Consider the following 23567-nt stretch of genomic DNA (forward strand, 5'->3'; position numbering starts at 1 on the left):
ACACCATTAAAAATGAGATGCTTTCCTGTTCTTTTGACTGCAATAAAATAAGAATTGATTAATCTTTGTCTGTCTTTCTGAAATCATATATAATACTCATTATTATTATTAATAATAATATTAATGGCTACATTTTAAATCATAATGTTAAATGAAAATAGTATAATTGAATAGTATTTATTGTATAGTGCTAAGTCTTTGTCCTGTATACCCAATATTTAGTTTAAATTTAAATTAATTTCTAATTGCAAATTGCAGTTTACCTTTTTGAATGGGTTACTATTAAGAAGTTTATGGAGTAATTCTAACTCAATTTTTATTTGTTGAATGTAATTAATGATATTGCTTGTAATCTGTTGCCACCATTTTATTGAGTAGATAGGGCATATTATTTTTTACAGTGTAGTAGAAGATGAACAAGAAGCCTATGGCTGTTTCTCTTGAAATTGAATGGCAGTTCTGTACAGGAGCTGTCACAACATGAGTGAAACAATAGGTTTTGGCATAAAATCTTTGTACTGCATAATGCCCTCACTTTGAGCTGCTGTTACATCAACACAACTTTACAGACAAGAACACAACGCTAGACAACATTTGGCATCGATTTTTCACAGTCCCTTGACAAAGAAGCACAGAGTGTGGTTAATGTGAAAGTTGCATAATCTGTGCAATGTGAAAGCAATGATTCATGCCAAAGCACGGACCAGGTCCAGGCAGTCACTGGAGTCCCTGGGCACCACAGTTTATTTATCCCTTTTCTATTGCAGTGGAAGGGTAATTTGTGATATTTGCTTCAATTCCCAAACTAAAGCACAGCAATTGTTTGTGGATACCATGCTAATGAGGTCAAATCACTTATCGGTACTATTTTCCATGCCCTGCCTAAAACTTTTATCCCTATTTAAATAGTGTGATTTAAACTGCAGTAAGAAACAGTTTGTCTCTGCACTGCGTGTTAGCCTTTCCCAGAACTTATCAATATAATTCAAATCTCAAAGCAGTGGTACAGTATTGTCTGGTAATTAGTCTTTCTGTGTTGTGAGAATGGTTTTCTGTCTTTGGATAAACAATGCAGTATTGTATTAGGTGATAGCAAATTTGATCATTACATGTGTGTTTGTTTCCATAAAAATTAATGTCATTACATTTTAGCTGATCACAATTGTCATTTCTGTCTACTGTCTGTCTTGTTAGAGTGGCACGCACAGCTCAGGGTCCAAATGTGCACCGCTGTGTACATACACGCAGAGCAGACAGTGACAGGTGAAGGGAGCATTACTAAAGCTGAAGTTTCCTGTTTTTCTAGTGAATGCATACAGTTTAAAAGAATAAATCCTACATGCTACAACCCGCATCTCTGATGTGAATGAGATGTGAGGAGAGGAAATTAACGTAAACAAGCTGGCATGTCTACTATGTTCAAATACGGAGGCAATGAAAAGAGCTATACAAATAAAAAGTCACCTGAAACGTAACCATAACATCTAGGGGCGGTTTCCCGGACAGGGCTTATTATAGTCCCAGACTAAAATGCATGTTTGAGCTGCTTTAATTTAAAAACACCTTGTCCTGTTTAATTTTATCATATTTCGTTGACATTATTTTGTCTTAAGCTGCACACCTGTAGTGTTTTTTTTTGTAAGGTATGTTTGTAAAAACTTCTTAAATTACCTAATATAAATGGGGCCTAGTCCTGGATTCATCTAAACACTGTGGGGCGGTTTCCCAGACAGGGATTAGCTTAAACCAGGACTAGACCTGAGTGTAATTGGGAAATATAACTAGTTTTAACAAACATACCTTACTAAAACATTACTTATGTGCATTTTGAGGCAAAACAAAGAGCACTGATGTATTTTAAGATATGTCAGTGCAAGTTGTTTTGAGTTTATTTTAGTCTATGACTTAGGTATAAGGTGCATCGCTATGTGCCCCCCCCCCCAAAGAAAATGTATGGTATAAACATTCCAAAACTTAATATTTGAATAAAAAACATATTAAATGATACAATGTAGTGCTGTTGGTTAGTAGCCTTATTTTGAGATTTAATTACTTAGAATTTATAATAAATTAATTTATTTTATAAAATGTCATAAATCTGGGGCCCCCTAGCACCATCTCAGGACCCCCAGATTGATTAACCCCATCAGCCGCATAAATGTTAAAAAAAATATTATGCTATTTAATTGTCATATATAATCAATGACATAAAATGGTCTTACAAAGACAATAATACCGACTACCGACATTATTTCTGGGGCAATTGACTGACTTATGAAAAGTAGCTATCGTGAGAGGCCTACATGTGTGGTCTATTTTCCTGACCTCTAAGGAACCGAAGGCATTTTTATAAATATACATACACTACTCCAGGATGGATTGGAGAACAGATGCCCTTGTGTTGTTGATATAAACATACAAATCAACTAATTGACGGCAAATTAAATTTGGATAAGACACAAATAAGAAACAATTGAAGAAAAACAATTAGATTCTTAGAAATTGCTTAAAATTACTTTTGCTATTTGCAATATTTGAAGCTAATATTTAAAGCTCCCTGAATTAGCTTAAAAAGTTTTTAGAGTATCTATTTACAAAATAAAGAGTGCCTGAATAAACAAATAGAGTAGCATACAGCTAGCAGCTATATAGCTAGCAGCTAACTGACATTGCACTGAACATGAATGCTAACAGGACCAAACATACAAAATACACTTTATTTTCCATTCATTTAAATTGCAACCTAAATTGTGAAGTTGATATTAAAAACAAGTTAACCATACTGTATACTGTTTGTGTTATAATAATGCACTAAAATAAACAATACAATACCGAGATTGCTTTTATTTAGTTTCTCCAATCAATATTTAAAATGACTCTTCTTCTGCCATTGACGTTAACACTGTTGAAAAATAGTGGTTTAATTGTGGATAGATCCCACTGGTGTACTGCAAATGTGGATAGATTTTTTTATACTTCTGGGCCCTTGGCCCACTGCCTAGATGCACAGAAACATTTTTATTTCTCTTGTGTAAGAGCATTTGTGTAAAGTCCCCTCCTCTCTCTTGCATAAAACCATGATTGAAGATGGCAGAAACAACATGCGGGCATTGGATGAACACTTTACACAAGAGAACGTCCTATCTTTGGATATTTTACTTGAATCACACCCCAGTGCTTCTTTGTCAGTGGGGGTAAATGACTGTGCTGTAATAAAGAGTGATACAGAGTCTCCATGACTACTGTAGCCCCTCTCCGGATTTAAAGATAAAGTTATCAGATGGTTATTGGCTGCTTTCGCAAACAAGGCCTTACCTGTTCTGAGTTAACCTCTATCTGCATTGACAACTGAGGCAATGTCCTACGGTTTCTGCAGGGCTTTGCGGTCCTGGGCTGAACAACTTCCGTACCATGACGAGATGCACTGAGTCAATATACTCTTTATAGCCCCAGTATAGAATTTTTTTTAAATCCCAGGTAAGATCTTGGTTTCCTCAACAATCTCAGGTGGTATAGTTGTTGTCTGGCTTTCTTTACCTGGGTTTCACTGCGGTGAGTCCAGGTTAGGTTCTCAAAGATGTGCACTCCAAGATACTTGAAGCTGCTCACTCTCTCTACTGGTGTTCCATTTATTATGAGTGTGGTGTACGTCCCCTGCTGCCTCCTAAAGTCAACAACCATGATATTAATTTCTCCACCTCCTCTAAGTAGGCTGCCTCACAGTTGTCACTACCGTGTCATCAGCAAACTTGTTGATAAAGGTGCAGCTGTGGGAGGACATACAATCATTAACCTGTTAACTCTTCCCCACTGTAAAGTATCTTTAATAATCTCTGCAAGTGGTGAAGTACGACATTTGTCTCTCGTTTAGTCACGGCCATGGCTCGTCTCTGGTGCTCGAAAAACCTTGAGAGCAGAGTTGGGATTAGCAAAAGCAGCCGGTGTGTGTGTCTAACTCCATTTTAGCATTGACCTTTTCCACATAAAAGCAGTAGCATTTGGCAACATACCTATGATGGCTCAATAGTGAATAGATTAATGGCCACCAACTGCAAGTATCTGCTTAGGATAGCTTCGGAAAAAGAAGAAATATAGGAGAAATATATTAGGAAGGTGGGACTCCTGCATCACTGTCATGATTGGTTTACAACTGACAGATGCAGTGTAATTGGTTCTTCTAAAATTGGTGATGCCCGAGGCAATTCCTATTCCTAAAAGCCGTATTGTTTTTGCTCAGTTTGGGATTTTTTTCAAAAATTAATCACATTTTTGTGGGCCTAAACATGCTGCACAAGTGGGTGTGTAGAAATGGCTCGAGAGCACCACCTACAAATTTTCAATAGAACAGCCCGCCCACTCCGTTAAATGTACAGGTATGAAATTTGGTAGGATCATATACCACCCCAAGAACTACAAAAAGTCTCTTGAAGCCAAGAGAAACCCAACAGGAAGTCGGACATTTTGAATTTTCCCTGTGAAATTTCTGTGCAAATTTTGGCATTTCCAGGCTTCATACTTTAACAAACTCCTCCTAGAGGTTTAATCAGATCATAACCATATTTGATCCATGTCATCTAAAGGCCTTTGCAATGTTAAATTGTGGAGATCTTGACTTTTTGTTGAAGGGTTTGTCTTTAGTGTCTTAACAAATTTAGACGTTTTTGCCATGAAACAGGAAGTTGTTCTAACTCAGGCTTAAAATACCCAATCTGACCCACGCTTTACATGTTTCATAAGAGTCCTGGCTGAACACATTTCAATGGCAATATTCAGCTACAGTCATAGTGCCACCTAGAGGCAACAGGAAATGCCATGTTATATACTATGATTTACTGCTCTTAGATATTTAATCATATCATCATCATATTTGGTCAGACTGATCTTAACGACTTTGCGATGATAAATTGCGAAGATCTTGACTTTTTGTTGAAGGGCGTGTCCGTAGTGGAGTGACAAAATGTTATGTTTCGCCATGAAACAGGAAGAGGTTGTAATTCAGGCATACAATGTAAGCCTGACTATGTCAGAGTTCGTACTTCCGCTCAATTTCATTTAGCTTCTATAGACAAGTTTCCCAGGTGTATTAGGCGGGCCGCTATTAGCCTTTCACTCTGCCAACAACTTCCGGTTGTGTCTGGCAAGCACATCCGGTTAGCGTCTTTCACTGTCTTTGGTTAGTGTGCAGAAAAAGTCAACTACGGTTGGTGTTACACGCCGACACAGCTCCGGGACATATTGTGCTGTTCGCGGTTGCAACAACTCGTTGGAAGTTGTTGCCAGAGTGAACGGCTAATGGAGGCCCGCCTATTTCACCTTGGAAACTTGTCTATACTTAGTCTGAGATCTTCCATTATTATTTTCCTCCGGCTCCAAAACGGCCAGCCCAATCAACGAACAGAGGGCAGGCTGAGAGCCATAGGGTAGGCGCTAAGCGCCGAATGTAAGATCGTAATTTACAGCGGACATGAAGACACAGAATGCTATTCGCTCTATGAGGGAGAATATTCCTGGCATTTGCCAACTGAAGCCCAGACAAGAAGAGTGTTTGTTAACTCATTCACCGCCAGCCTTTTTGAGAAAAGTTGCCCACCTGCATTTTTGTGATTTTAACAAAAGTTTCACAAAATTCCTTGCAGGAAAAATCATTTTCTATAAATATATAAACATACAAATTATATCAAATTAAAGAACACACCCTCTGCTTTCAAACAAACAATAAACAAACAAACAAACAAACAAAATGGGGAAAAAACGTTTCATTATATATTTACTTTTTCTACTTAATTTAACCACTGAAATATGGATATTTCTCTTCAAAAATACAACATTTTGAGCAAAAAGCTTAAAAAATTGCGTTTTTGTAAAGGAATTTATGTTAGAGATCAGACTCAGAATGACTATCAAACATAAAGGCAGTTAAAAAAAATCATTATCTCTTTTTAACTTCCGTTTTTGATAAATTCGATTTGGCACCATCTAGTGGATAAAAGCGGTATTACACTTTCACTTTGAAATTCGTCCAAAAAGGCATATTTATTAGTTAAATATGAACTCATAAATGACGAGATAACTCGTCAGTGGCGGTGAATGAGTTAAACATTTTGAATGGAGATGACGTTGTTGCCCTACTTCCGACAGGTTTTGTGAGAAGTTTACTTAATCAATTATTACTTATTGTCAGCGAGAAACTATCAAGGTGATAGTTGTGATCGTGTCCCTCTTGGTTGCTCTCATGGAGGATCAGGTTAAAGAGGCAGCAAAACTCAGCCTGTGTTCTGCACAGCTTGGCGTGCACAATGATCGAGAAATCATGGAATCAATTTAATTGTTCACAGGTAACGGTGGAGATGCGTGGGCAATCATTCTTTGGTGACGTTCCTGATTAACCAGAAAAAAGGTAGGAAGATTTAATTTAATTTACATTATGGTTAGTGCTGTCTGGTGGAAGAGTTTTTGAGTTTGGTAGGAGTGAGGGGGAAGAAGAAGGTAAACGCTCAATTATGCCCAGACAGACTCTGTCTATGAAGCAAAGTACTGGGGACTCTATAGTCGATGCATGGTCTTCTTAGCTACATACAAAAAACTGGATGAAGCTGGGGAAGTGGATGGGCGAATGTAACCTTGTGCAATGGCTTCTTTAATGTACTCCTCCATGGCCTTCCGTTCGTGTTTGGATAACGGATAAATCCTTCCTCTGGGCACTGGTTTCCCTTGGAAAGAGATCCATCGTGCAATCCTATGGCTTATGGGGTGGTAACTGAAAAGCATTCTTGGGGCAAAAGACGTTAGCAAGTCTTGATACTGAATCGAAACTTCAGAGGAGACATTCTGGTGAGGACTTTCAATAGAGGTAGTGCATATCGTTATACTGGAGATAGGTTGATGACAATGTAAAGACCGTTGAGGGAAACAAAGTTGACAGGATAACGGGATAACAAAATTGTATAACAGGATGATCAAGAATCTTGCAGCACAAACACACACACAGGGAAAATCACAGGAGACTGGGTAATGGCAAATGTCCTGTGACATTTATCTGTGATGTAGGGATATCTGTGATGTAGGGAATCCAGGATTGAATAGAGATGGAAGGAGCCGACGATGAGGATGAGGAAGGAGATTGCTGGAGAATATCTTGGGAGCCTAAAAGGAAACGTCTGCACAGAAACATGAGTTAGTTTACGAGGCCAGACAATGGGTGAGTGAGTGAGTGAGTGAGTGAGTGAGTGAGTGAGTGAGTGAGTGAGTGAGTGAGTGAGTGAGTGAGTGAGTGAGTGAGTGAGTGTGGCTTATATAGTGTGGTAATTGGTAAATGAGGAACAGGTGGTTCTGATTAATACTCAGGTGACACTGCTCAGTGGTGAATGAGGAAAGGACCTGGTGTCCCCATTACAATAGTACTTAAAGCTGACATAACACAAGACGTTTTTGCCAATCTAATGTTAATCTTGCTTATATATAGAGTAGTATTTCATCATTCATTTGTCCAAAGAGTCTTTCTTTAGTTAGATTTATAAAAGAAAAAACAGCTTTTCCGATTTTTGGCGTAAAAGGTCGAACACTTGAAGGCGTGCGGTAGGCGGAGCTGAAGAGTTACGAGTACACGCAGCTTCGGATACTAGTTTTGGATTTACAGCCGACATAGATGGAAATCAAACTTTAAAAAAACTTTTTTTTAAATAACCAGCCTTATATTATAAATATGATCCAGAATTGGATACTTAGTCAGTAATGGATGAACAGGAACAATAGCACCAACGTTTACAGCAAGACGTCTCTAACAGGTAATTAATCCTTGCTTGTTTATCCCCTCTTTTAATAAAAAAGCAACATAATCCAGTTTTTAACTGCATTTGCCCATTTTAAAAGGTGTAAATGTTGTAAATGCAGTACAAAGTGATGTTGTCTGTGTTGTTTACATTACATGCACGTATGCGCGATTGCAAACAAAACACGTGAGATTTTGAATTACTTACGCCTGTGGTTGTGACTCCTAAACGGGGTCTTTTAAAGTTTTAACCGCTCCAATAGTTGTAAAAATGTGGAAAATCCGACGTCAAACTGAACCTTGTTTGTAAAGCAGTCCTCTCCGAAATGCAGCCAGGGAACAAACACTCATTCGCAATTACGTTGCTGTCTGGTAAAGACGAACTGCATCCACTGTTGTCTTACGACAGGGAAAGCTAAATAAGGTTTTCTTCTCCTTACATCCAAAAACACACTTCTTTTGTCGAACTATCTTGCTAAAACAAAGTTGTCGCGTGCTGTGCAGTGATACCGGTGACTTCTACTCGACGGAGCAATGCTAATGCGCGTTCTCGCTCTCACTTGACGTGCAGGGCAGGCGTGCTTTTCTGGGGGTAAAGGCCCATAAAAGGAATATGGGGTCAATCAGTCGTAACGGATACCCCATTTGAAAAAAACTTTCCGACACTTGTAGGAAAAAGGAAACGTGAGTTTGGCTCAGAAATTCTCTGTTACAAGCTCAACTGCTTTTTTGACACTTTGCATATGTTAAGCATGAGGACTACAACTCTTAAACTGTGTTAATAGTCAGAATGCATGAAATGGCATTAAACCTCCCCTTGTATATATAGTAATTTTTGCTACTAAATCGGCTAAGTCTGCCCAGCAGAGCCAGACCGGTCACGGACACCTGTGTGCACCACGCTAATGGTGGCTAGCCCAAGGTTTGTGGAACCTGTTCCCAAGATGGCCCCCATGCCTAAACCTGTTTCCAAGATGGCTGCCACACCCCATGGTCTCCAGTTCTGCCCTGGTTTCTGTCTCCACCAGTGCCTCTGGGGTTTACGGTTCTGCCCTGGTTGCTGTCTCCACTGGTGCCTTCAGGGTTTCCAGTTCTGCCCTGTTTCTTTTTTAGCCGGCACCACCTTGGCAAGCTGCCCCTACGTTAATAGGATTTTGTTTCTCTTTCTGTTTTGTCCTCAAACCTAAGGACACTGAGACTAATGCCGAGTTAAGACTGCATGATTTTAGCCCTGATTTTGACTCGCCGACAGGTTTTGAGAAATCAAACAAAAAAGGCCCGAAATCACAGGCAAATCCATGCCCCTGCACGCATTCACACAGTGTGAATTATCAAAGACGCGTTCTGAGAGAATTCTTGACGAGTCGCAGACACTTGTGAGATATTTCCAAACATTTCCTCAGGGACAAAGTTGTTTGCCGATTTCCTTCTACGGTAAAGTCATGCAGTATGAAAACCCCTGTCGCCAATCCATCATGCAGTCTGAAACAGCAGCGACTGAACACTACCCCAGATAGTGAAAACATCTGTAACCCGACTAGTTTGAAAATCATGCGGTCTGAACTCAGCATGACAGACCCAGTTCCTGCTGCCGTAAAGCTCATCACACCCCTGATCTATGGCCTTTCTTCAACTTGATGCCCAGTCAATGTCTGCCCATCGGGCCTGGCTTCCTGTTCTTCAGGGGCCTCTCTGGCTTTCTGTTCTGCTGGCCCATCCCTGGCTTCCTGTTCCACTGGCTGATCCATCTGCCATTTTTGTAGTTCTTTGTAGTTCTTTTGTTTCATTGGTCATTGTCTGATTGTTTCCCAGGTGTGTCTTGTTTTCTTGTTAACCCATGCATATAAATAGTGTTGCAGTTGTCCTTTGTCAAGTATTGTTTGATGTTTTGTGTTGTCCTGCCTGGCTCTTGTTTATCCCTCTCTTGTTATTCATATTTTACTCATTAAATCCGCTTTCTTTGTCTTGCCTGCCTGCCTATAATTGTGACACTAGGGAGAAATCTTAGGGTTGTAAATGGACATGTAAAACGTTAATAATCTTATAATTTTTGCACTTAATAAAGCCACATACTTGTACCTTTTATGTAGATATCAGAAAACAATGTAAAATATTGTATCAATGCAGTCTTTGGCACCTTTAAAAATTAAACATCCTAAAACTGACTAAACAACAGTTCAGACAGAGAATATGCACTAAAAAGTGGAACAGGTAATTCTCCACTAATAGTCGCAAGGAAGAAATACTTTTAAAATAAGCATTTGGGTTCTGAAGAGCATATGACAGAATTTTTTTTGGTTGAACTCTCTTTAATGTTTGGCTGAACAACAATGATTCACAGGCACGTCAAAATGACTGTGAGAGGTTTTTAGACTATCTAAAAGAAATTTAAATTATTGTATTTTCTTCCTCCAAAGATTAAAAATGTGAAGATTTTTTCTTGAGCCCTAGAGTTAGTGCTATCAGGCAGAGATGCAATATTACATCTACATGGGCAGAGATCTCTGAAAGATTTTTAGTTATCTCTAACCCTATTTGAGGCTAGAAGCCTGCATACCATTAGAATTTAGACTGCCACCATTTTAATTTCATGCATGCTGTTTTAACAAGTGATCCACTAAATTGTGCTGGTGGTTTCTTTGTGTTTAAATATACATACAACATTATCACTAAAAATGTTCACTTGAGTTTTTTAGATGTGTCGCTTTACAAAAACACTTTAACCCATTTGATGTTAAGTATTTTCGCAGCGACCTGAGACTTATTGTTGTTTTTCAGCATTTTAAGTAAACAACCCCCTACCAGTTTTGTTGTGTTTTATGCTTTGTTAGGCTGCTGCTTTTGAACATGTGTCTGCTCTCTCTTATGGCTGGTGGGAGATAACTATAGTGCAGTGACAGAATTAAGCAAAAAGGCAAAAAAGTGCAGGACACACACCGGCTAGCCTGTGATTTTCTTGCAACACAGTTTCAGACGAGGGACCTTTAGTAAAGGAGACAAGACTTTTTTAAGATGTAGATTTTTTTAAAGCCACCTTGTGTCCCGTATTTCAGAGTGACAAAGTTGGCAACCCAGAATAGATGGAAGTTGCTTGATAGTTTTTAGTTGGTTCTGTAACATAAACCCAACCAACCAATCTCACAGAAATGTGTATATTTTTAATGAGTTGACTAATTCAGATGCATATGTTTGAATATATATATATATGTATGTATGTGGGTCAAAGACGAAAAAGGGGTTTAAAGCATAAAAAAAATAAAAGTGTCAAAGAGATTTAAGTTTTGTCTTTTTCACATACATTAGAATGTGTCCTGTTTAACTTTATATTTTTCTGAGCAAAAAATAATTACTACCATACATTTTTACTGGGATTTTACAGAAGACACCAACTAAAATGTCATTCAGTGTAACAATATTTTTATGCAAAAAAATATTATCAGACATTTTTAGAAAAAGTATTATTTGATGACACATTACAGGACTCTATTTAAAGATCACAGTGCAGACACCAAATACTAACTATTTGTCATTTTAAAGCATTATACTTCGCCAATATCCTTTAAACCATTAGGTTTTACCCATTTGTCAGCAAGAAGTTTTTGTAAGGAAGTGAAAATCAATTCAAATCAAATAAAATTTTGTAGGATTACACATTATTTTACATATTTTAATAAGTACATGTAACCCAGGTTAATTTTTATATACACATTGGTTCATTATCTACGTTTCTTCATATATTTATTTATTTGTTTAATTATGTATTTATTTTTTGGAAACATGACAATATGGTGCTTTAAAATGTAAGAGTATATTTAAATGGAAATGTACATGTTCAGACATGTTTCTGTGAGAAAGTGTGTTTAGTGTGATAGGATTGGTTAAAACACGGGTTAAACCCGCCTTCTGTCTGATGTGAGTTCGGTGATTGGTTTGGAGGGGGTCGAAAAAAGAGAGATGGAGAAGAAAGAGGGAAGGATGATGTGATGTTATCAACACGATAATATGTAATGTTTAGTCGAACGAAACTTGTGTAATTTAAGTGTTAAACACCGTTTTTTTTCCGTGGTGAAGTCAGTGTGACAATCCAACGTAGTCAGCACGACACGGTTTGGAAAAATAACTGTTAGTTTAACGCTGAATTGCCATTATACGGTCGGCGGGGACTTTGATCAAGTTCATCATTTGCACCGACGCAGTAACGGACATCCTTTGTAATTTAGCGATTCTTATGAACTATCACTATATGGGGTGAGAGCCAGACAGGACCGCCGCTGTGGAGTTCAAACAACGCACATAATTGCAAAGTGTTGAAGTTTCTCGGACGCTGTGGGAAGATTGTAAAGTTCGCCGGTTGAGCAAAGCTTTCCATACCAATCTAACGGGTGACGCAAAACGCCGACTCCTACCGGATACCATCAGGTACATTTCTTTCTTTTATTTGTGCTCTTATAGAGTGAAGCGGCCAGTGTTGTGTTTTGATCGGCCTCTACGCACACAAGCGACGCTCAGGCCTGCAACGGGGGGTTTGTGTGTTAGGTGTGAGTGTGTGTGTATGGTGGGCCCACAATAAGTTTTCTTTATTAAGTAGCATTGTGGTTTATTTATGGTGTTTTAGTGCTTAAACACCGGGGTACAGTTTGTATTGGAGCTTGAAGTTTCGTTCTAGATTTTATGTTGGCTTGACAAAGCCTTTCCTGTTATTTCCATACTGTTTATGTAAATATATCAATGCTATTGGTATAGTTTGTTAATGACCACCGTGTATTTCATGTGTACCTAAAGTAATGTGAAGAAAAGAGAGAGTTATTGCATAGCTGTTGATTTGAATTAACCCTTGAGGTGCCTGTAATTATAAACAAAAGAGACTGATACACTGCATAGTAAAGTAACTGTTTATTTGCATTTTGTACGCAGTTCCACTTACATTCATTGTGTTTAGTTTTTGTTCATTTATTTTTGGGGTTTAAAATAAACCTGTTGTATATATACATATTTCATTTTGTAAATTGTTATTACTTACCTGATATACTGAAGTAGTCATTTAAAAAAAGGGGTGCTTTGTGAATAACAGAGTAAAATTTGATAAACAGTTTAGACAGCAAGGGGTCAAAGATCAGAAGTTCACGTCGAGAGACATCAATAACAGAATCCGGGTATTAGCGTCTATAACTGGGAGGGTGAATTTAACTCAATACCTGAAGGGGGCGCTACATAAGTGGGGGCTCGTCCGGGATTCTTGTTTTCTTGCTGGTAAACTGCTGGAACATATGCAATGTACTAGAGAAAGATTTTCATAGTTTATACTCACCCAGGGCAAGCAATCATGGAAACTGGTGATTCAGTTTGGCAAGCTGAGCTTGATGATTGGTGTCAGCAGGCAGTAATTGATCGAAAACATGCAGTGCTGTTATTGGGAGTGCCTTCAGACATTGAGGTGGCAAGAATTGAAGAGACTGTTCAAACAGTCAAAGCATTAGGAAGGGTGAGAGTTCGAGATCGTAAAGCAGGGACAAAACCAGGGTTTGTACTTGTGTTATGTGAGTGCAAAGAAGTGATTGATCCTTCCCGCATCCCATCAGAAGTCATACCTGAAGGAGGCGGGAGGCCATGGAAAATGACAGTAGCAGACAGTGATGAATCACCAACTTCTGGGTTTGCTGCGAAGCTATCACAGCTGCTAAAGCAAGAAGGGAAGTCCTTTTCTGATCTTCAAGCTATGTTTACTCCACCCAACCCAAATGCAGGGTCCCCAGAATCGATAATTCGTGCAGTTGGGGAACTGCTGGAAAAGACTGCCAAACCTGTCAGTGATGGAAGTGCATACCGACGTTTAAGGATATTTTCAGGGACTATCCCTGTTCCGGCGAGTGAAGAGGGGTTGGAGAGCTGGATGGATCAAGCTAGAATGATGGTTGTGGAGTGTGAATGCTCGGAGAAAGAGAAACGCCGACGCATCATTGAAAGCTTAAAGGGTTCAGCTCTAGATGTAGTGAAGGCTGTCAGATTTTCCAACCCAGAGGCAACGTCCCTACAGTATCTTGAAGCTCTGGAGGGTGCTTTTGGAACACCTGAAACAGGCGAGGACTTATATTTCGCTTTCAGGTTGTTAAGGCAGAATGTTGGAGAAGCTCTCTCTGATTTTTTGAAGAGGCAGGAAAAGTCTTTGACTAAAGTGGTGCAAAAAGGTGGACTGCTCGGGAGGAATGTGGACCAAGCAAGAGTCGAGCAGCTAATTCGAGGAGCTGTTGAGTCTGATTTGATGTTGCTTCAGCTAAGGTTGAGAGAAAGGCGTGAAAACCCACCTACTTTTCTAGCTCTCCTTAATGAGATAAGGGAGGCTGAAGAAAGCGAAGCAGCCAGGCAAACTCTGGGTTTCACTACCAAGTCTGCTGCCAAGTTGCGAGAGAAATCATCCAGTTTGGCTGGGGTGAGAGAATTAAAAGCTGAAATTCAAGAGCTCCGTACAAAAGTAATGGAAAGACCTACTACAGTACCTGAGTCAGAGGTGGTGTTGGAGTCAAAGCGTTTACCAGGTAGGAGAGGGGGTGACACAGTGGGAGATTCAGAGCTTCAATCATTGAAGAAACAGGTGCAAAGACTGGAAGAGCAGTTGTCTTCGCTGAGTGTCAGACAATCTTCACAAGTGACAAGAGATGCACAACCTCTAAAGCAGGCTGAAGTTTCTGTTAAAGCTAGATCTGAGAAGACTAAGGAAGATTACTTTTGTTACAAATGTGGGGAGGATGGTCACATTGCCCCGAAGTGCCAAGGTCCTGAGAATTATGCTCGTGTGATACAGAAGCTGGTGCGGTCATTACGGCAAGCCAAAAGTACCAAAATGGACCAAAGTAGCAGTAAGGATGATAAAACCAGTTTTTCACGGAAAAGTCAGACCGTGGTGGTTGAGGAAAATAGTCTTCCTGTAGGGTTAGTAGGTCCAATCCTAACAATCAATATGAAGGTTAATGGGCAGCCCTGTGAAGCCTTACTAGATAGTGGATCTCAAGTCACTATCATCTTTGAGTCGTGGTACGCTAAATATCTGTCCTCTGCACCCATTCAGCCTCTCTCTGGTTTGTCCATTTGGGGTCTTAGCACAGCCAGCTATCCCTACAAAGGATACGTTTTGGTAGACGTTAAATTTCCTGCTTCTGTCACGGGCGTTGAAGAGAATGTTTCTGTCCTTGCACTGATTTGTCCTGATCCTGAAGGTCCCGAACAAGTACCTGTCATCATTGGCACAAATGCAAGTTTTTTCAAACGTCTGATAGGGGTCTGCACAGAAGATCATGAAACAGATGTAGCACACATGTTAAGAATTCAACTACACAATCTGGAAGTGACATCACCTATAAAAAGTGTAGGTGAGAAGCCTGTTGATCTACCTGCTGGGAGAGTGAAATGGGCTGGCCCAGGTGCTTGTGTCATTCCCTCTAGGGGAGAAATGTGTGCTGTTTGTACAGTGGAAGCGCAAACTCCATTGGAGAAGGACATTTTCCTTGTAGAAACTCCATCGGGGGATGTGTTGCCTGCTGGACTTTTCATTGTTCCAGTTGTACTACATTCTTCTGCTGTGGAGGAGAACAAGTGCAAAGTGTTAATCAAAAATGAGACACGCAAAGATGTAACTATCCCGATCGGGACAGTTGTGGCTCATGTATTCCCTACAGATACAGTGACCGTAGCGTCTGACATACAAACAAAGTCTAAATGCATTGATCCAAAGCTGTTTGATTTCAGAAAATCCACCATTCCAAAAGAGTGGGAAGATCGACTTCGGCAGAAATTGTCTGAAAAAGGGAATGTATTTTCTCTTGAAGAATGGGACGTGGGATTAGCAAGGGATGTCAAACATCGGATCCGGCTAAGTGACCCTAGACCATTTAGAGAACGATCCCGACGTATTGCTCCAGCTGACATTGACGATGTTCGACGACACCTCAAGGACCTGTTGGCGGCGGGGATTATTAAAGAATCCCGAAGCCCTTACGCTTCCCCAATCGTGATTGTCCGTAAAAAGAGTGGAGCAATACGTATGTGTGTGGATTATCGCACATTGAATAGCAGAACTCTGCCAGACCAGTACACTACTCCACGCATTGATGATGCTTTGGACTGTCTCGCTGGAAGCAAGTGGTTCTCCGTCTTAGATCTTCGGAGCGGCTATTATCAAATAGCCATGGCTGACGAGGATAAGGAGAAAGCTGCCTTCATATGTCCATTGGGATTCTATGAGTTTGAACGAATGCCACAGGGTGTTAGTGGGGCCCCTGCGACATTCCAGAGGCTCATGGAGCGTGCAGTCGGAGACATGCATCTGTTGGAGGTTATAGTGTATCTTGATGATATTATTGTCTTCGGGTCCACCCTAGAAGAACATGAGGAGAGGCTGCTTAAAGTCTTAACACGGTTGGAGGAGTATGGTTTGAAAATCTCACTTGATAAATGCCAACTCTGCATGTCCCAGGTTAAGTATGTGGGCCATATTGTCTCCGCTAATGGTGTTGCTCCTGATCCGGAGAAGATAGAAGCCGTTTCTAAATGGAAGATGCCCACAGATCTGAAGACTTTAAGATCCTTCTTGGGATTTTGTGGGTTTTATCGAAGGTTTGTCAAGAATTACTCCGCAATCGTGCGACCCCTGACTGAACTCACCAAAGGGTATCCTTCGGCTAGAGGAGATGGAAAACGGACAACAGAGGGGAGGTACTTTAAAGAGTCAGAGCCACTTGGTGAGCGGTGGAATGAAGACTGTACTGAGGCCTTCAAAACCATAATATATTGTCTCACTCATGCACCTGTCCTGGCCTTTGCTGACCCTACGAGGGCTTATGTCCTACATGTGGATGCAAGTTTGAATGGCTTAGGGGCAGTACTGAACCAAGAGTATCCTGAAGGGCTCCGGCCAGTTGCATATGCCAGCAGGAAACTTAGTGCAACAGAACAGAGATATCCAACTCATCAGCTTGAGTTTTTGGCACTGAAGTGGGCGGTAGTCGACAAATTTCATGATTATCTTTATGGAGTGAAATTTGTAGTAAGAACAGACAATAACCCGCTCACTTATGTGCTCACTACAGCAAAGTTGAATGCCACAGGACATCGCTGGCTGGCTGCTTTATCCACATATGACTTTAGTGTTCAGTATAAGCCAGGACGTCATAATATAGACGCTGATGTGCTGTCTCGCTATCCTTTGTCAGAGGAGTCACCTGTTGAATGGATGGAAATACCCCAATCAGGAGTAAAAGCAATCTGCCAAAGAGTAGCAAGCGACAAAAATGGGGAACATGTCGCCAGATTGGTCGATCAATTGGGTGCCGATGCAAGTATGGTTCCGCCCATTTATGCTTGCCTTGCACAGTTAGAATCAGGGCATTTGAAACAGCTGACTTGTGGTGAACTTCAGATTGCTCAAGACAATGATCCAGTCATTGGGCCAGTGAAGCTAGCTGTGGAAAAAGGACAAGTACTTACCTCTGTCACAAGTTCCAACCCACAGCTGACTTTATTGCAGAGACAGGGCTCTAAGTTGGTTATCCAAGATAAGCTACTGTACAGAGTGTTCAGAAATTCCTGTAGTGAAGAGAAAAAACAACTTGTGTTACCTCAACAGTTCCATCGACAAGTAATGTACTCTTTACATGATGATGCAGGACACTTAGGCATCGAACGAACTACAGAGCTTATTAAGGATAGGTTTTACTGGCCTCGCATGACTTCTGAGATTGAGACATATATCAAGAACTGTGGAAGATGCATAGCCAGAAAGTCTTTGCCAGGGAAACGCGCTCCTTTGAATAACATCACAAGTAATGGGCCTATGGAATTGATTTGTATTGATTTTTTGTCAATAGAGCCAGATTCCAAAGGAGTAGCTAATGTCCTGGTCATCACTGACCATTTCACGCGCTATGCTCAAGCTTACCCGGCAAAAGATCAGAAAGCAGCAACGGTTGCAAAAATCCTCTGGGAGAAGTTCTTTGTGTATTACGGGTTGCCAGCCCGTATACATTCGGACCAAGGGAGAGATTTTGAAAGTAGGCTGATAAAAGAACTCTTGGGAATGCTAGGGATAAAAAAATCAAGAACGACACCCTACCACCCTCAGGGAGACCCACAGCCAGAGCGATTTAATAGAACGTTGCTTTCCATGCTGGGCACTTTGGATTCTACTAAAAAACACAACTGGAGTCAGTATATCAGCAAACTAGTGCATGCATACAATTGCACTAAAAACGATGCTACAGGGTACTCACCCTACTTCCTTTTATTTGGGAGAGAAGCCCGTTTGCCAATTGATGTGTGTTTTGGCACTACTCCTGTCAGGGGACGAGGACAGACATACCAGAAATATGTAGAGGATTTGAAAACAGATCTTCAGAAAGCCTATAACCTTGCTTCTGAAACCGCACTGAAGAATCATCAGAGGAATAAATGCCTCTATGATCAAAAGGTGAGATTTCAAGATATAAGGCCTGGTGACCGTGTGCTAATTCGAAATCTGAGTTTCACTGGAAAACACAAATTGGAGGATAAGTGGAATTCAGCTCCTTATATTGTTCTTGAAAAGCTTAACAATTTGCCAGTGTACAAACTCAAACCTGAAGAAGGGATAGGTGGACTCAGGACAATGCACAGGGATCACCTTTTACCAGTTGGAGAATTAGTAAGGATGTCAAAACCTGTAGGTAGTCCAGAAGTTTCTCAAGGACCAAAGACCAGGTCTAGAGCTGCAAAAGAGCACAAAGGACTATCGGAGAAGAAAAGAGTACTGGACAGTCCTGAAGCAGTGGATGATTCTTCGGAGAGTGATGAGGAAAGACATGAGTACTACTCTTCAAACTGGTCTGGACAGTGGACACCGTTAACTCCTGATTTTCATCATAGTTTTGAGGTCAACAGGGACGAAGTAACTGCTCAAACCGACAGTGAATCTCAACCTTCAGGAGAAGATGAAGTTGTGGAGGAAACCTGTGAAAACGGTGATTCTAGATCAGGAGAAGAGGAAAGTTTTGAAATGGAAGATCACAGCTCAGGAAGTGCTTCAGACTTGGATCCTGAACTCATGGAACAACGTCCTAAAAGAGAGCGGAAACCTGTGTCTAAGTTAAGCTATGATGAACTAGGCAAGCCCAGTGACCGAACTGTAACAGTTGTGCACAGAGGAATAGTTATCTATCTGACAGATTCCTCCGAAATTGAACTTTGCTCCTCAGAAAGAGATCAACATTTATCTAAGTGTGTAAGATGTTCTAGAATAAGTTCAAGTTCTAAGAATAGCCTAATCATTCATATGTAAAAAGTAGTATACTCATGGGGACATGAGAATTTCAGAAGGGGGAGAATGTAACCCAGGTTAATTTTTATATACACATTGGTTCATTATCTACGTTTCTTCATATATTTATTTATTTGTTTAATTATGTATTTATTTTGGGGAAACATGACAATATGGTGCTTTAAAATGTAAGAGTATATTTAAATGGAAATGTACATGTTCAGACATGTTTCTGTGAGAAAGTGTGTTTAGTGTGATAGGATTGGTTAAAACACGGGTTAAACCCGCCTTCTGTCTGATGTGAGTTCGGTGATTGGTTTGGAGGGGGTCGAAAAAAGAGAGATGGAGAAGAAAGAGGGAAGGATGATGTGATGTTATCAACACGATAATATGTAATGTTTAGTCGAACGAAACTTGTGTAATTTAAGTGTTAAACACCGTTTTTTTTCCGTGGTGAAGTCAGTGTGACAATCCAACGTAGTCAGCACGACACGGTTTGGAAAAATAACTGTTAGTTTAACGCTGAATTGCCATTATACGGTCGGCGGGGACTTTGATCAAGTTCATCATTTGCACCGACGCAGTAACGGACATCCTTTGTAAATTAGCGATTCTTATGAACTATCACTATATGGGGTGAGAGCCAGACAGGACCGCCGCTGTGGAGTTCAAACAACGCACATAATTGCAAAGTGTTGAAGTTTCTCGGACGCTGTGGGAAGATTGTAAAGTTCGCCGGTTGAGCAAAGCTTTCCATACCAATCTAACGGGTGACGCAAAACGCCGACTCCTACCGGATACCATCAGGTACATTTCTTTCTTTTATTTGTGCTCTTATAGAGTGAAGCGGCCAGTGTTGTGTTTTGATCGGCCTCTACGCACACAAGCGACGCTCAGGCCTGCAACGGGGGGTTTGTGTGTTAGGTGTGAGTGTGTGTGTATGGTGGGCCCACAATAAGTTTTCTTTATTAAGTAGCATTGTGGTTTATTTATGGTGTTTTAGTGCTTAAACACCGGGGTACAGTTTTTATTGGAGCTTGAAGTTTCGTTCTAGATTTTATGTTGGCTTGACAAAGCCTTTCCTGTTATTTCCATACTGTTCATGTAAATATTTCAATGCTATTGGTATAGTTTGTTAATGACCACCGTGTATTTCATGTGTACCTAAAGTAATGTGAAGAAAAGAGAGAGTTATTGCATAGCTGTTGATTTGAATTAACCCTTGAGGTGCCTGTAATTATAAACAAAAGAGACTGATACACTGCATAGTAAAGTAACTGTTTCTTTGCATTTTGTACGCAGTTCCACTTACATTCACTGTGTTTAGTTTTTGTTCATTTATTTTTGGGGTTTAAAATAAACCTGTTGTATATATACATATTTCATTTTGTAAATTGTTATTACTTACCTGATATACTGAAGTAGTCATTTAAAAAAAGGGTGCTTTGTGAATAACAGAGTAAAATGTGATAAACAGTTTAGACAGCAAGGGGTCAAAGATCAGAAGTTCACGTCGAGAGACATCAATAACAGAATCCGGGTATTAGCGTCTATAACTGGGAGGGTGAATTTAACTCAATACCTGAAGGGGGCGCTACATACAGCTCAGAATAAGTATATTGTTTCATTTCTACATAAATATATCTGTTACACCGAATGACCATGGTTTGTTACACTGAATGACATTTTTGACTAAAATAGTGTCATTGTTTCCATTATTGCAATGTTTTGAATATTATTCTGTATCATTTAATTCCTAAACAAATCACAAACACAGATGCTGAAATGAAAAATCATTTTATTCCACAATGCATATTTGTAAAAATTAACTGAACTGGTGGTAATACTGTATAATCAATATCTCTCATTTCATTGAGAACTTGGAACTTGAAGGACAAACACACACACACCTTCACAATTTTGAAACAAACTGGTGGTAATATAATCAATATCCCTCATTTAATTGAAAAATTGGAACTTGAAGGACAAAAAAACACACACCTTAACAATTGTGAAAAAAATGGTTGTAATACAATCAATTTCTCTCATTTTATCAATAACACAGAAAGAGAGAGAGAGATGCCTACTCAATAAATTTCTCCCAGTCTGCTGTAGTGAGTTTGGACTTTTTCCGGGTTAATGGCTCAGGTTCAGACACTATTGCCTTCACATCAGATGTGAAGTAAAATAGTTTGTCTGGTGTCTGAGGCCACACAAATGCATTCTTTCCAGCTCCACTTTGATGCATGCAGCTAACCTCTAATTCATCACCTTTAGCCCCCAAAACCTGCCCAACAAAGGGCTTGCCATCATAGAGGACCACTACAAATTTGCCGGATAAGTCATCATCAGGTTCCAATATCACAGAGGCTTCTGTATTTGTTCCACTGACCTCTTGGAGGGTTTGGAAGTCGATCTGCACTGATGGTCCACATTCACAAGTAGCATTTATTCTGGAGCAGAAACAGGATAACTCTCGATGGTGGATCATCCCAGGCTTGTCTGCCACAATTTGGTGGATTTTTAAAGTGCCTTTCACATGTGGCAACTTATTTGGAACAGCTTCGTCATATCTGCTTACCTCAGCCTCATCAATCCAAAAGTATTTGATGTTTGATGCTTTGTCTTGAAGGACATTAAAGAGATCTTTTGGGTCCTGGATATCTCCTCCCTTTCGTACAAAGTCATCAGCACATCTCTTGGCAGCACCACCCACTCCATCTGGTGCCCCTTTGCCATGACTTTTCTCTGAGAAGTTCCATGTCACTTTTTTGAACCCAAAGAGAAAAGGAACTGTGCTGAGCAGGTAAAAATTCTTGCGATTTCTGTACTGGGTTACTGGGCCATCACTCATGCAGTGTAGTGTGGTGATTGAAGGATTTTGATCCCTCAAATGCTGCAGTACTGGTTTGAGGTGAGCCCAGATAGCACGCTCATCATGAAGCAAAGAATTTGAAATTGTAACATAGGACTGGTGACTCTTAGTTGTGTATGCTACACTTGTGTGAATGGTAGCCTGTCTTCGGTTGCCACCAAAATGAAATGCCTGCACTTCAGTGGCCAATTTGCAGGCGTAGTTTTCTGAAAAGTCCATGTGGAGTACAGCCTCTTCATCAGACAGGGTCTCTTTTAGATGTCTACACTGTTCTGCCTGGTGGAGCCCATTATACTGGTGTCTTGCTAGAGAGTCAAGCTTACTATTAAAGACTTTCAGTAGATCATGCCAGGTCCCATTGTTTGTCTTCTTCAAAATGTTGGTGAATGGCTTATCCCCTTCTACAGTCTTCTGTCTTTCCCACTGTTGCCACATAATCTTTACTGATTCTTCAGGCACATCAGCCTCAATTTCATTATAGCAGCACTTGGCACATACACGGTACATGTAGTTTCTTTGGCGGGGGTCACAGACGATGGCTGCTATTAGCTCAGAAGTGCTTGACGTTTTAAGCAACCCTTTTTGCATGGAGTTCTTTCAGTGTCTTGGTGAGGATGCGTCTCTGAAGTTTAGTTTTGTTTTTTGTTACAGTATCTTTCTTACCAGACAGCTGTCGGCTGTTCTCATCTCTGCTGAGAAAAGAATGGACCTTTTCTCGTCGTGCTGACTTTTCCTTCAAATTCCCTATCCTCTTACTGGCCATTTTCACCCTACTCTGTTTCTTTGACCTTTGTATATCCTTCCTTAACTTTTCATTTTTTTTTTTGAGCTTGGGCTAGTTGTTTTTTCAAGTGGAAGAGCTGTTTTCTCAATTTTAAATTTAGCTTTTTCAGTCTTTTGCACCTGTTAGACAGCTTTTCTTTATTCTCTTTTGGGGTGGAAAACGGCAATGGTGGTTCTGGCTGAGACCGAGGCTGGTGAGTGGGTTCTGCAGGATAGGGTCTTTCAATATTTTCCTCAAGAGGCTCTTCAAAGGAATCTGGTGTAAGATCCAGAACTGCCCTTATAAGTTTAGCTTCTGCCCTGTGTTTTCTTTGATTTTCCCGCCATTGCTTTCGCCTCTTCTCAGCTGCAGCATCTGATAAATTCCTGATTGACGGGTGATCAGGATTTGCAGCCAAGGCAGCTTGCTTTCTTCTCTGGTAGCTGAAATACAGATTCCATGTAATTATTGACATACAATTATTGACATAGATCTATATAAAACGTGTTATTAATTAAAAATACTTTCTGTTTGGCAACATAAATGACATGTTATCAGGATTGGTATTATGGGTGGAGAATCCCCTCAGTGGCCTCTCTTAACTTGTGGTATAGGTAGGGTGGAGTCTCTATCTAAAAACAGCAGTAAACTATTATTTTGTAGGGCTAGGCTTGGATACAAATTTTACGATTTGATTCCATTTCAAATCAATTTGATATTGATTAACATCAGCTGAAAACAGCATAGACTGTAAGATCGATTCTTGGGATTTAAAAATCACTATTGTTTCTTCAAAATTAGAATTGATTAAAATCGAGAAATCTATCTTTTGCAACCCAGCCCCATTATTTTTACATTGCACTCCTCAATACCTTTCTCG

The sequence above is a fragment of the Misgurnus anguillicaudatus genome, chromosome 9 (genome assembly GCF_027580225.2).
Source record: "Misgurnus anguillicaudatus chromosome 9, ASM2758022v2, whole genome shotgun sequence".
Lineage (NCBI taxonomy): Eukaryota > Metazoa > Chordata > Actinopteri > Cypriniformes > Cobitidae > Misgurnus > Misgurnus anguillicaudatus.